At 42.9% G+C, this 14,268-nt stretch overlaps 1 long non-coding RNA gene across 2 annotated transcripts in view; it reads right to left on the minus strand.

Moving 5' to 3' along the window:
* LOC121068263 overlaps positions 1 to 14,268 on the minus strand; it is a 37,396-nt gene that overhangs the window by 14,645 nt on the left and 8,483 nt on the right. The gene's annotated exons all lie outside the window — the stretch shown is intronic.

Consider the following 14,268-nt stretch of genomic DNA (forward strand, 5'->3'; position numbering starts at 1 on the left):
TTCACCTCTCATCGGTTTTCCTTGTCTTCACGTTTCTCTTAAACCTCCGTAGCCTCGTCCTCCTTCCCCCCCCCCCGACTCCTTTTCCAGCCAATGTACCCATTCCTGCAAAGAACAGGCAGTTTTCTTCCCCCATCCTATTTCACAGGTGTCTGCCGGGAGAGCACCACTTGTATATTTTCACGTGTTTTTCCCCCACAGGCTTTTTATCAACACATCTGGGAATCATAAAATAACAGTCTCATTTTCTAGCGTTGTTGTTCCTGAATAGTGGGAAATACTACAGAAGTGTGAAAAACCTCTTGCTCCCCTGCTTTTTGAGGCTCCCAAATAAGCAAGTTAAACTGACAAGTTTGTGAACATTTCCCACTGACCTAAAGACATGGCATTTATTTGCATATTTGTTCCACGTGATCTCATTTTACATACGTACATTTTTCACACGTAGCTACTTCCCACACATTCACACTTGCCATGCCCAGCATCCTGGCAAAGGCCAGTTATCCAGCACAGATGCATCTGCTCCAGGTGGTGCCCATTCCTCTTTAGCAATCTTGCTCTCCCTTTCTAACACTCTTTGGCAATCTTGCTCTCCCTTTCTAACCTGATGTCATCCTCAACCCATTCCCCCTTCCTTCTGAAAGCTTTCCTGCAGGAAATTCAGTCATTCATGATGACAGCTCCAGCTTCCCCACATGCATGCACCTAACCTCTGGGAGCAGATCACAGGGGATGAATCAGCATCCAAGATGCGCAGTCCAGGATAACGCACAGTTGAGGAAAGTAAAGTCTTTCCATTAATTTCCATTTGCTAGGCCTGCAGCCTAATCTGCAAATATGTCCAGTACCACTGTCTGGAGTATCAGAGGTGAACGTGTCTAATTCATTGTAGGACTGGGATAATTGTTGCAAAATCGTTAAGCATGCACAGTGCCCCTGGGATTTAATCATACAAAATAGCATTTTTCCTCTTCCAGATATAGGTATACAATCAGGAGAAATTCAGTTAGCAAGGTATAGGAAGTTGCCATCCTTTAGATGAGCCATAGCTGCTAACTGAGCCGTTCTCCAAGTCCGCTCCATTTGTAGGATAAAACATCTTTGCTCAACCCTCTGCAAAATGCAACACATCCACCACACACCCCTCTGCTTCACAGCCCAGCAGTCCTGAGCAGCTCACACGGGCAGCTAGCAGTCAGCCTCCAGCTAGGGAACCAAGCTGCCCAGTTCTCTTCCCATTCACATCTTCTAATTCCAATTCAGTAATGAACTTCCCTTTCAATGACTTGAGGAATGATTTGCTTTGTCTTGCATATCTCAGTATCTAAAGAAGTTTGACAAGGACTATACCTAGATTTTCTGATATAAACTATAATAAATCTAATGTTGTCAACACAGTGGCATTTTTATTTTATTTTGAAAGAGAATTTAATCTAACTTCCCAGGGATTCTTCTCTTGTGTCATAACAAAGTCTGGCTTGTAATGGATTTCCCATTTTTCTTTCTAACTCGAATAATGACAAAATTGCTGCACAGAGCAGCAGCGTTCTGTAATATGTCACAAAATGCAAGCGGGAAGTGACAGTTGTCTCTGAATGGCTGGGCTCAGCCCAAGCCCCTGTTTCTAGCGGCACAGGTACTTGGCTGCTTAATGTCTCCCCACAATCAGCCCCCAGCCAGACTCGGAGCACAGGGAAAATCCTCATGGAATAGGAAAGAAATCAGACAATGGAGGGGGGCAGCGGGGGGAGAAATAATAAAATAAAGAAATCGATAAGTAGCACTTAAGGACCGAGCTTTCAATTAATGTAATGTTGATACAAAGCAGCTGAGAATCTCTTCATAATATCTATCTCTACATGTCATCCTAAATTTAATATTAAAAAAAAAAGTTATTTATGTCAAGCAATAGTATTTAATGGAATCCGTGTATCCTTTGGGGAAAAATACCTATATTATATTCCATTATAAACACTTATGTATCAAAGGATTAAGAGCCACTTCTCTCTTCAATGGCATAATTTTCTGCAACCAGTTCTAGAATCCTTCCAGTGCTGTAGAACATCCTCAGAAAGTAATGTTTCTTCTGTAGCTGGGATGACTGGGTATATTTTGCTAGCTCAAAAAACTGTGCTGGACCTTCCTGGCAGAAAGACAAGCTGGTGCTCACTGTACAAAGTTGTATTTGTTCACTGAAAAATAAAAATAAAATTTCCACTGTGTTTTGCATTGTAGGCCTCAGGGAATGAGCTCAGAGCTTGGTAACTAGTGGGTGAGCAACCTCACACTTAGGGTACCCTGTGTTCTGTAACATTTACTGTAGTGAGAAGTCGTCATGGGAACCTGGAGGCAATAGTCCTGCTCACATTTCCCCATGCGGTTACACAAACCCTAACTCACTGTCTGCTGCCCCCCTCAACAGCACAGACCTTATATTTAAGAGGCCATGCCCTATCAAGCCTGGTCAAGACCTGAGGTCCCTTACACAGCACTGGCAGATGCTGCTGTCTATTCTCCCTGCTTAACATTAATGATTCCTGCTGGGTCTCCTCTGTAGCCGATCCCAAAGCACTCTGAGAGAAGGTTGGGGTCATTCTTTCCACTCAACAGGTGAAGAGACGGAGCCACAGACAGGTGGCTTGCCCCATGCCCTGCCACGTGCTGATGGCTGATGCCAAACTCCCTCCATCACCCAGACATCTGCCCCCCCAAACCATAGCAGTGACAGGGCCTTTCTCCAATTAAACTTCCTGCTTCAAAACCCAGCACATCCCACAAATCCAGTCCTATTTCTCCCCTAACCCAGCTGTGCCTTACACCACGCAGCTCCCTGCCTTCTCCCTCCTCCCCGCCTGGTTCAGTCCAACCAGCTGGGAGCCCAGGGTGCCCCAGGGTGTCTGTGGCTTTGTCCTCTGGCAGGACAGAGGCTCCTGTTGGGTGTCCAGCAAGAGGTGGACGGTGCCAAGGCTCATTGGCCTTGCAGCTGGCCTGCTCTCAATGCTAATGTGGGGAGGTGAGGAGAGGGAGTTGTGTAATTGTTCTGAAAGCCTGCCAAGCAGCTCGTTTACAGAGCTAAATGGTCTGTGGTGCAATTAACAGAGGGAAAACTGTATGGCTTTTTGTTACTTGTGACACAAGGTGGCTTGTTTCCTCGTTCTGATGATGCAGGAGGAAAGGGACCACATGGACGGGGTGACCACTGAGTGCACCCGGACCTCTGCCCTGTTATGCATCTCCTGACACCTGCAGCTCTGTTCCAGGAGCACGTGTGCTGCTTGAAAAGATGTACAATGCCTGGGCAGATAACTCATGGGGATCCAGAATGTAAATGAGGATCTAGGAGTTGCAAAGCTGGTCACTGCTAGACCAAACTTCAACACACCTTGGTGTCAGAGTCCTGATTTAAGAGTTCAGCCCCCCTCTACCATACTTTGCACCATCCCTCCCACTTCAAGCAGCACAAAGCCATTGATAACAAGAGCCTGGGGCCAGATTTAGATACTTTCAGCATCTCCTTCTGTAATGTTTGCAACAGATTTTTGTTCTGTATCAAGGAGTGCTGAGTCCTTTTGAAAACCCAGCCATCAAACTGATTTCTCCTTTCCAGCTGCTACAAAATCTGACATAAAAACTAAGAGGGAACTTGCCATGGCCCTCAGTGACAGCTGGGTCACACTCAGAGCTCACCCACACCCATCCCTCTGCTGCAGAGACAAGCTATTGGGAGGAGGAGGAGACGGCTGTGTTACTGAAAGGGCATCCTGCTACTGTTTGTGGTCACAGTGATGTGAGTGGGGCAGTTTCTCCTCGTGTAAACTCACATTCACTATGCCACAGCAAATTCTTTCCTTTTTCCTGCTTGCCACTGGAAGATGCTGCCGCAAGTGGTTTCCCAGCCACCCTCCTCCCATCACTCCCACCCCCACTCACCACTTTCTCTTTTCATTTTTTGAGAGGCTGGAATATTGCAGGATAAAGAGACTGCAGCTGTGTTGGGGAAAAGAAACCAGTCACGCCTCAGCAATTTATGGACAATTTCCCATTAATAAGAGATAATGGAGTGCAGTTCAATGGATTTGCAATTGTACACTTGCTCTTTGAGGATATGGAGGGGGATCTGACAGCAGTTTGTTCCTCTCAGAAATGGCATTACCATGATTTTGTATATCCCATTGTAAGGAGGGAGGTTTGGACAGTTTAAAATGGTTTAACAGCCTATTAGAAAAACGCAGGTGTATCAAGTTATTGAAATGACCCCAAATACTGTTCCTGCAAGGGAAACATCTGATATAAATTACCCATGGGCTCACAGATCCCACCTGCATGCACGCAGTGGGCCAGTGCAAGAACAAAGGTCTGCTGGTCTTTATATTTCTGACTCAATTGAGTTCTGCTTGCACATGAGGCGGGGGAAAAACCATGGTAGGGAATGATCCAGGAGACATTTAGGCTGCAGATCGTGCATTTGCATATAAATTTTGTGGTGGGTTGGCATGCTTGACATCCATACGTTGCACACAAGCTTTCAGGGAAGGCTAGCCTGACCACAGGCTCTCCCTGCCCCATTGTAATAGTCTGGGGTTATTCTGCCACTTTGTGCTGCAAACACATGCAGGAACAACACAGCCTGGTTACTTCAAGGAGGTAGAGTTCTCAGGGGTGTGAGGCATGGGTATGCACAGCCACAAAATGGTAAGCTTATACAGGAATTTTCTCCTGAACCTTGTCTCTGGGTGCGTGATTCACCCCTACAGAACCAGGACTCAGTGCCAGATAAATCTCCTCACCTATGTAGGTGGTTGTTCCTCTTCAGAGTCCCTCTAGATATGGATACACTGTCCTGGTCTGTACACAGTTGCACTGGCTAATGGTGCAGACAGTTCCTCCCAATTTCCACTTGTCCTCCAGTATGACTGACTCCCTTGTAACACCTTATGACCAAGGGCACACAGAAGCGCACCTTCTCCAGCACTCATTTCTACACACCCCCTCTGATACATCTACTGCTTAAATTCAACTTTTCCATCATTAAGACTAAGGAGAAGCAGGAAATTTCCAGATCAAATTCACCTCTCCAGATCCTCTCTCATTCTGTAGCATTGTACTATTTCAGATATAATGTAGCTAGAATCCCCAGTGAAGATGTATCATCTGTTATGTTACAAGTGGGTGATTATATTTGATGTTTTATTCTCGTCTTTCACTGTACTAACATTTTGTTTGCTGCTGACATGACTACAAAAAGCATTTCAAGCATTTCTTCACAGTCACAGTACCAAAGTGGAAGACCTTTTTTTACACCCTACATACTGATAAAGCACTTATTTATGAAGAAAAGTCTGAAATCCAAATACAGAGGATGCTACTATAATAAACGAGTCCCTGTTTCCTACCCACACCAAACTAATTGCATTGACAAATACCAGCTCTACCAGCACTATTTCAATGAATTTTAGAAATCTGTTCCAAGTAACAAGCTTCTGTATGGAATCTAAATTCACCAAAATTTAAAGGTCAAAGTTTTTGCCAAATTCGAGTCTATTACTATGTACTTGCTTAAAATGTTTTTAAAAAAGAAAAAGAAACCATGGGTACACAGCTATTGAGGAACTGCACGAGATCCCTGCAGGACTTCCTTGAAAAATAAACCAGAAATAACCAAAGCAGCCCCTTCTCAGATGCAGGTACAAGTGGGGTTGCATGAACTGAGCATATGTTCATGCAAACGCTTAATTTGAAATTTCCTCGTAAGCTCAGGACAGATTCCCTTCACAACTTCCCAGACATGATTCAGGTTCACAGCACAGCCTGAAATTAGTCACATTTGACGTGATTTCCAGTTTTAGTGCAGGTCTCTCACAGTTACAGGCTGCATCCAAAGGATGCAGTTTTGGGGCTATACCACTCATCTCCTGTGACATATTATCCTTAAAAACTAAAACCACAGCACTTTCTTGCACAGAAACATTACTTGCCATGAGGAAAGTTAATGGCCATGAGTACGTCCCTTTGCTCATGGCTGGCAAGCTCTCCTCATTCTCACTCCTGCCTCCTGAGAACAATGCAGTCAATGTCCAGCCACTCAGTGGGAGACAGATCCAACCTTCAGAAGTTTATATTTTATAAGACTGTATTTTATATAAGATAGACAAATAAAGGACAACAACATTACTTATTTTTCATGAGCTAAATAGAGGAGGTCAGTGACCTACCCCAAGGCTTCTCGATCACCTTGTAGAACCAAACCCTGTGCCAGCCCTTCTCCCAGCCACCCACTAGACCATCCTCTCCCCATGGGGAAGGGGAATTTAAGAGCACCTTGGAATGATAGGGCTCCCCAGTGCAGCTGCAACAGTCCATCTCCTTGCAGATCTAAAATACTAACGTGCACCAAAACACAAAACTAAGCCCAGACACGTTCAAGTTTACTGGAGAGAAAAAAAAAAAAAAAGTGTTTTAGATTTCAGAACATATCATTTGCTTTAAAAATAACCAGAAATTCAGGAGGTACATTTACAGATTTTTAAATAGCTCAGCTGAAAACCAACTCTCTTAATGAAAAACAATAGCAAATTACTTGGCTATTAATCTCATGCACAGAGGCAATTATTTCCCAACTGAGACTTTTATTTAAAAAAATAATCATATAGATTATTTTGGAAAGATGACAAGTCTGCTTCTTGGCCTCCCTTTCTCTTGCTGTGTCTTAATTTGCATAAACATGACATTAAAAACTGAAAGAATCGCTTTAAAAAACGATTACTCCATCAGCAAAACCTGACAGTGCAGAATTCAACCGCACCACAGAGATCATCCTGGTAAGAAGAAAAAAAGATTTTTTCCCTTTTCCTGACATTAAAACACCTCTCACTTATAACACTGCAGTTCAAATTTATTTTCAGAACCCTTTAATAACTGAACATGTGTAAATATCATTATTTTAGATGCACTGCAGCAGAGAGCAAAGGAAAAAAATCCCACACCGAGCACCTTGACGGGGCTGTTCAACCCAAGGGGGAAGGGTTATACAAGATCTTACCATGTTGAGACGAAAAAAAAAATGTAGACACCTTCCTATTATCATGCTGCGCTTGTCTCTCGAAGCTTTTGTTCCATTAGAAACTTGTTAATTGCTGCCTTAGTAACAAAGGAACAACATGCTGTGGTGGGACTATTAGGAGTCTACGTGCCTTGTTCACCCTTAGAAAGGCAGAGGGGTTTAATTGGCTACATACGTATTCTTAGAAGATGCAATAAAGTGGGATAATCAATGGTGTTAGCATCTAATAATGGAGATTCTTCACAATGTGGAAGAGAAAGCCCAAACCCTCATTAATAAAAAGCTATTTTTGCATGACCACAGAAAAAACTTGGATGACTGGATGTAGAATTTATGAAGTGCACAGCCAAGAAAACCTGCTCTCTAGGAATTTTAGAAGGCCATCATCACTTCATCGGTCTGACGAGTCTATTCTTCCAGTTCACCAGAAAAGAGATCTGCAGCCTCAAATGCAAAACAGCAATTTATAAGTTAGTTTACCCAGAACACACATTGCTCAATTGTATCAGCTCGCTAATAAATAATTCCCTTAGTACAGAAATGCAAGGGCTAAAATACTTCTTCAGCCCCCCTTGGCAAAATTGAAGCTTCCTGTAAATCTCTCCTGTATTACCTAATGCAATATTTTCATGCTAATCCTCCTGAACTGCTGTTTATTTTTCCCTCAGATTTTTCATGAGAAACAACACACAACATACTCAAACAGTTTCAGATTTAAGTACTAATTTAAGGTGGGTGCAATTTTATGAAAAAAAATCAAATGGTCACTTAGTACGCCTGGTTTGCATGAGGTCTGAAGTTTCCAGAGCTTTCTCCAAGCACATTTGACTTAAGATACCCATATCAACTCCAAGCACTACATTGAGGTTAATTTCCTGGAGCTGGATTTCAGCAGAGCTCTGTTTCCAAATGGGCTGTTTAATAAGTTTTTAGGTACTCTCCCTCAGAAAGCCGTCAGTCTGTTGGTGTCACTGCCAGTTTAGGAGAATTCAGCCCTAATTCAACTGCCCATACTGAAATAGAACGTCTTGGGGAAAAATAGAGTAGGACCATAATGCTGTACACAATTCTCAATCTACTAAGCCTGTATTGCAAAACAACTGGGCCACCTAAAAATATCCAACCACTGCACTTGGTGCATGACACTACGGCCTATGGTTCCTCTCGTCCCATTTCTAAATGACATTTTGGTATTTAGAGTTGGGTGGGCAGCATCTCACAGTTTGTCTTGCAAACAGCAAGAAGTTACCTTCTCATCTTCACTAATTTTTGTCTCATGATATTTGTAAAGCAACAGGATCTCCCCAAAGCAACAGTGAGAATTATTTGTTTCACTGCCACTGATTTTTAAAAAAACATTTTGGTTTAATACTTTAAAAGGAGCTAGTAGCCTTTTCAGCAAGAGATACAGCAGAAGGTCGAGCTCATGGCCTTTTCCCCCCCCTCGCAGCAAGCATCCTCAAACAGAGACCTGTCAGATGGACCCAAAACAAACGCTCATCTTAAACAAACACCCTTCGTTTATTAACAACTGGATTATTTTCGTTTGTGTAGACTCACCTGTGTTTGGCATGAGGCAGAAAGGGCTAAGGGTGACCACAAGGACCATCCATTTCTTCTCCCATAACACAGCCCCTTTGTGCAAAGCAAATGCCAGTTCTAGCATCAGTTGTGATCACAGCTTGTTTGCACACCTCCTCCATCCCTCCCAGGCCCTTTGGGGTTCAACAGCAAAATGCAATATAGGCAGCTTTAACTGTAGATATCTAGAGGCTCCAGCAGGACCAAAGGTATTTTCCTATAAAAAGGAGTCCAGATCTCTGGCAGCTCAGCTGGCTGTGGATTTATGTTGCGGCGCTCAGGCCTGGCACCTCCTGTGCATCACTAAATGGAAGGAACATTTTCTGTTTGTGTCCTCACATTAATTCAAGTCAGTAATGAAGTTGGGAGCATCACAAGGTTTTAACAGTATATGGGATTAGACCAGGCTTAGATAACTGAATAAATGAACTGACTTAATTAGCTCTCCTGAAACAAATTATTATACAGCACTCATTTCCAATTCTTATATGAACCCCAAAGAGTTCTAGAAATGCATTAATCCCTTGAATAATAAATCTTTATATTTTTGCATACCTACTGCAATTATGATGGATAATGAGATTTTAATTAATCAGACCCAGATTTTTTAATGCTGTTGAAGAATGCAGATACATTAGGGACCTATTTATTTGGTAAATCCTAGAGAGGGAAAAAAGGAGGAAAAAAGCAAGAAGAAAAACAACAACATTCAGTGTTAAACTAGCCTACATCTAACAGTCTTCTTAACAGCATTCATCCTGCAAACATCCTTATCCTGAACATGAACTCTGTAAATTGTCAAATGCTGGTCAAAGTATTAACTCCACTACCTCTCTAAAGACAAAATACAGTTATTAAATATTATGCCACCTGAAATACACTCTGTTTCATGCAAATAAGACCTTTTCTACTGGAATTTGTATGCTCTGTATGGAAAGATTATTTTCTTGCTCATGTTCTAAGCTTCCAGGTCCTTATGAGTGACAGCCACTTGTTATCTTTATTATTAACACGGCAAAGCAGCTGTAAATACAATCATTAAACCTTTCACTCATATTTTCCTCCGTTTTTTTCAAACCCTTCTGAGGAGATAGCTAAAGATCTCTCATGCAAAGGTAGCGGCATTGCAGTTGTCATTAATTATAAATCAGTTTCTAATATGACTGAGAGAGCAAAGATTGCAGGGGGTCTCGTTAACACGAGATTAAAATTCCCTTGAAGTGTAATTATTTTGCGAGAGAGTCTTGGGCTGGATTTATGACTATGTATTGCATCTCTGCACATACCATATTGACAAAGGATATTTTGTTGGTCACAAGGAAAGAACATCACTGATGAGCACTATTTCCCTTGGAAGGAAAAACTGAAGAATGGACTTCAAATTCTACATCCAGGTTTCCAACACATTGCCTTTTTTCTGAGCAGCTGTTTAGCTGGAGATGGCTGAGAAACTCAGGAGAACACCCTGGCAGTGCAAGGTCAATTCTTGTGTGCATTTGGAACAGAGAAAAGCAGTAGTGCTTCTAGTTTAAATAACATTTAATTTTAAGTTTAAATGTGAAATGTTGTGGTTTAATTTGTTTTACATTCTGCAGTGAACCTCCCTGGATTTGACACAGTCAATAGGTTTTGTTTGTTGTCCCGCCCTTGCCCACTCTGAAGCATTCCCTCTGGAAAACCACTTTCCTCAGAAAAATAAGGTCAAAAGAAAATTTTTTTATTAAATCTAGCAATTGGCAGTAGCATATTCAAGCGCCTTTTCCCTCCGGTTGTATTGTTAACCACTGCACTAAAATAAAATGCAATCCTTTCTGAGCCACAAAGAAGGGACAGAGGTCACAGACACCTCCACGGCTATGGCAGAGTTGCACGAGTCTGATCTTAAAGTCTGAATTTGCAGCAGCACCTAGTGTGGAGGTCCCCGTGGCTCGAGGGGTTGGGAAACAGGATACTTTCAGCCTGGAGGGGATTTTCCAATCTGTATCTTTGGGCTCTTGCGTAGCTTTAAAAATCTGGGTGCCTTGCAGAACACAGCAAGATGTGTTCTTGGCATTTCTCTGGGGAAGCTCACGTTAAAGAACATTTTGTTGTTGTTGTTTTGCACAGAACTGCTCACAAATGAGAGCCAGCTCCTAGCTGCACTGAGCAGTACCTGGTTTGAAAAGCGAGCACCCAGCCTGGAATTGCTGTCAGCCTTCCCTGGCTGATCCTCAGTATTGCTTCTGTTTGGCACCTACCCCACCCCATGCCAGAAAACCCGTTTCAACAGAAGGCCAAAGCAACAGGGATACACAGAGGATGCTAAATGCCATCTGACCCAGGGAAACTGAGGACATGGTAATCAAATCCTACTGGGAAATTTTGTTCTGCGTTTGCAGAAGCAGAAATCTTAAGAAAAATGGGACCTATCCCGAGACAAAGTGTGGTTTTGCCCAGGTCTCTATGGGAAGGAACTTGCCATTTATTATTAGCATCAGTGCTACTGCAACTCATCTTGTTAATTCAAAGCTTCACTCACAAGCTGCTTTCATATGTTACACTCAGCTCCTTGAGTCCTGAAATGCTTTTTTGTGCAGTTCCCCCCCCCCCCAAGCTTGGTTGCCCTATCCCCAAAAATCTATATTTGCTTTCATGTGCTAGGAAAACAAACAAAGAAAAAAAAACCACCAATGTGTGAATTTGCTACTTCTGAACATCTTGTCCTCTTAATTTGTACTGAGCCAGTTTGTTCAGTACAGAAACAGCCATAGGAGCAAGGCAAATTTAGCTGTAAGGCAGGGTTGGGGCAAGAAGGGTACCAGCAGAGCCAGAGAGGGTGAGCAAAACCCTCTGGCTGTGTTTGTTCTCCTCCCAATGCCCCCACAGCAGGTTTCATCAGGACCCTGCCCTCCTCCTGCATCCTTGCTTCTGCTGACCACAGATATGAGGATTGGAAATGCCACATCCACAAATGGCCTCTAAGTTATTCTGTCTACCTCCTGGGGCACAGCTCCTTTACTCACCTTGTTCCCAACCCTTTCCAACCCTAATGAAAAATTAACTGGAAGCAGAGAGCAGATATCTTTGTATATCTGGGCCTACAGACTACAAGGGGAAGCCTCAGCAAGCTGCTTTATGCAACATACAGGCAATTTGGAGAAAATCAGTGGCAGCAAATCCACAAGTTAAGCCAGGCAACTTCTTGAACTTCTTGCCCGTTCTATTTGAAACAACACTTTGTTTGGAATAAATAGCAAGGTTTCCTCTTTTGGAGTGAAAAGGGCAACTGTAAATCAGAGTTTGTCATTTCAGAATATCAAGTCTTAACATTTCATTTGGTATTGTAATGAGCTGATGGCCTTTGAAAAGGAGAGAGGAAATGGCCAGCTTCATCGTTACGGCATTTTTTTACCTAACAACTTCCTCAGCTGAGATGAAGACTGAAAGGGACAGATGAGTCATTAGCCCCAGCGAACCAAGTCTCCTTGCATTTATGGAACAGAAAGAGGCCTGTGAACCATGATAAGTGGCTATCTTCGGCCAGCAATTTTACACCATCTACAGAGAGAAAGAGGGTCAGAATCTGCACTGGTAAAAGGCATCCCACACTATTTGATGATCAGCACCATAACATGGGGTGTTTAATCTGCTTTCTTGGAGTAAGAGCCTGCCTGTCTTTTGGTGTATGTGGAAAGCTCTCCACACTGGTAACAGCAAATAAATTAATTTGGCATCAGTGACGCAAATGCACTGACCTTCACCCCAACTGCACGAGCCAACACCTGCCTACCACCACCTGTTGACATGATCTTAAATCACCCTTGGGAGATCTGGATGGAGCCTGAAACGCAGGAGTTCCTGCCTCCCGTGGAAGCCCGACATGGGGCAGGTCCCTCTGGGAAGCCTCAGCAGCAGCCCCAGCAAGGGATGGGTGTCGGGGCTCAGTGCAAGTGCAGCCCTGCAGCTGGGGCTACCTGCAGGAGGGTTTGCCCTATGCTTTACAGGACAGCCAGGGGCTGTCAAAGGGAGAATGCTTGCAAACAAATGAAAAATGACTTTTGATAGCATGGCTGATGCTGTCTGAACAGAACTACCCCCAAAAAGGCCTAGCAAGAAATCCTGCACTCTGTTAGTGTAATTACAGCCTATTGAATCAGTGCAAACACCAGGCATATACTGTAAAAACATTTCTGAACCTGTCTGAAGCTACACGTCATCTCAGTATATGCTCACAAATCTGCTTTCTGTAGGCATCATCAGCCCTCTCCCAGTGCACTGAATGGCACTGGGCTCAGAGCTGATGCCTTTATACTTCAATTATTTTACACTTCAGTTATCTCCAGCACCTGTGTGAACAGCACAACTCCACATCGCAGTGTCTCCACAACCAGCCCTTGCTGCAGCCATTTCTGCAGGGACTGCAGCAGTGCCTCCACGCAGGAAGTTTGGTATGTGGACTATAAGGTTTTATTCCCAAGATCCATGAACGTATTCTATTTGGATATTAGCAAAATAATATTTATCCAGAGACCTCAGTTACCGCTTAGGGACAGCTTGTACATAACCATTCACACGGGGCCACTCTCCCTGCAAACCAACTCCTCAGTCAAGCTCTCTTTCTCCTTGTAAGAGATGCCTTGATGTCTCCCAGCCTCACCAGCCCCCTGCAGATGAAGAAGGTTAACATACCAGCTAAAAGCATTCGCTCGTCCATGAGACCTGCTCCAGGAGCTTTTGTACCAACTCGTGGCCTGTGACAAGTCGTGTCCCCTCAAAACCCTTTTGAGGGAGGCCCTTTCCCAACCAGAAGCAAGCAGCTAATGATGCTCTGCTGCGGGTGGAACATGGCTGATACCGAATGAGCCCATGTGTAGGACTTCTGGTCTACAGCAGATTGATGCCATGATATTTTTTAATTTTATCTATATAGAGAAATAAACATATGCATGCAGTGTGTTTATTTCACTCTATCAAACATAATTTGAACAAACATGACATAATTTTTACTGTGCAACAGAATGTCTCTGTGCTAAGTATTATAAGTTTCAATGCTTTGTAATTGCATTTCTATAGGCACAAGAAGTATTTGACTGCACAGTGAATGCATTTCATTAAATAGTATAAATTTACACTCTGTTGTAAATGAATGTTCATTTCACATTGTAATTTTTTTACTGCAGAATGTTGCCATTTTAGTATTCACTGTAATCGTTCCACTGTGTTGCAAGCAAATGTCATTTACATGATATGTAAAAACTCAGAGAATTCAATTTAAGGGATCTCAGTCTGAGGTATAAATACATGCAAGCCACGTAACACAAATAAACTTACTCCAGATGGTTGCTTATGGTAGATAAAATCAAATTTCGCCATCCTAAGAAATTAAATTCCCAGTTCAAATCCAAGCAATTCAGTACAGTTTCTGCTGACCAAAATGGCCAGAAAATTAGCACCAATCTAAACATAATAAATAATGAAGTTTTTGCTACTAATAAGGGAGCAAACATTGTGCTTTCTAAATGCTTTAACAGCTTTTCCATCTGAATGTTTTGAAAACCGACAGAGTCCCTCAGCTATCTGTCCCAGAAAATACTGTACACGTAACTATCTAGAAAGAGAACTATTGATACAATAAATCATCAGATTCC

The sequence above is a fragment of the Cygnus olor genome, chromosome 3, assembly GCF_009769625.2.
Source record: "Cygnus olor isolate bCygOlo1 chromosome 3, bCygOlo1.pri.v2, whole genome shotgun sequence".
In the NCBI taxonomy this organism is placed as follows: Eukaryota; Metazoa; Chordata; class Aves; order Anseriformes; family Anatidae; genus Cygnus; species Cygnus olor.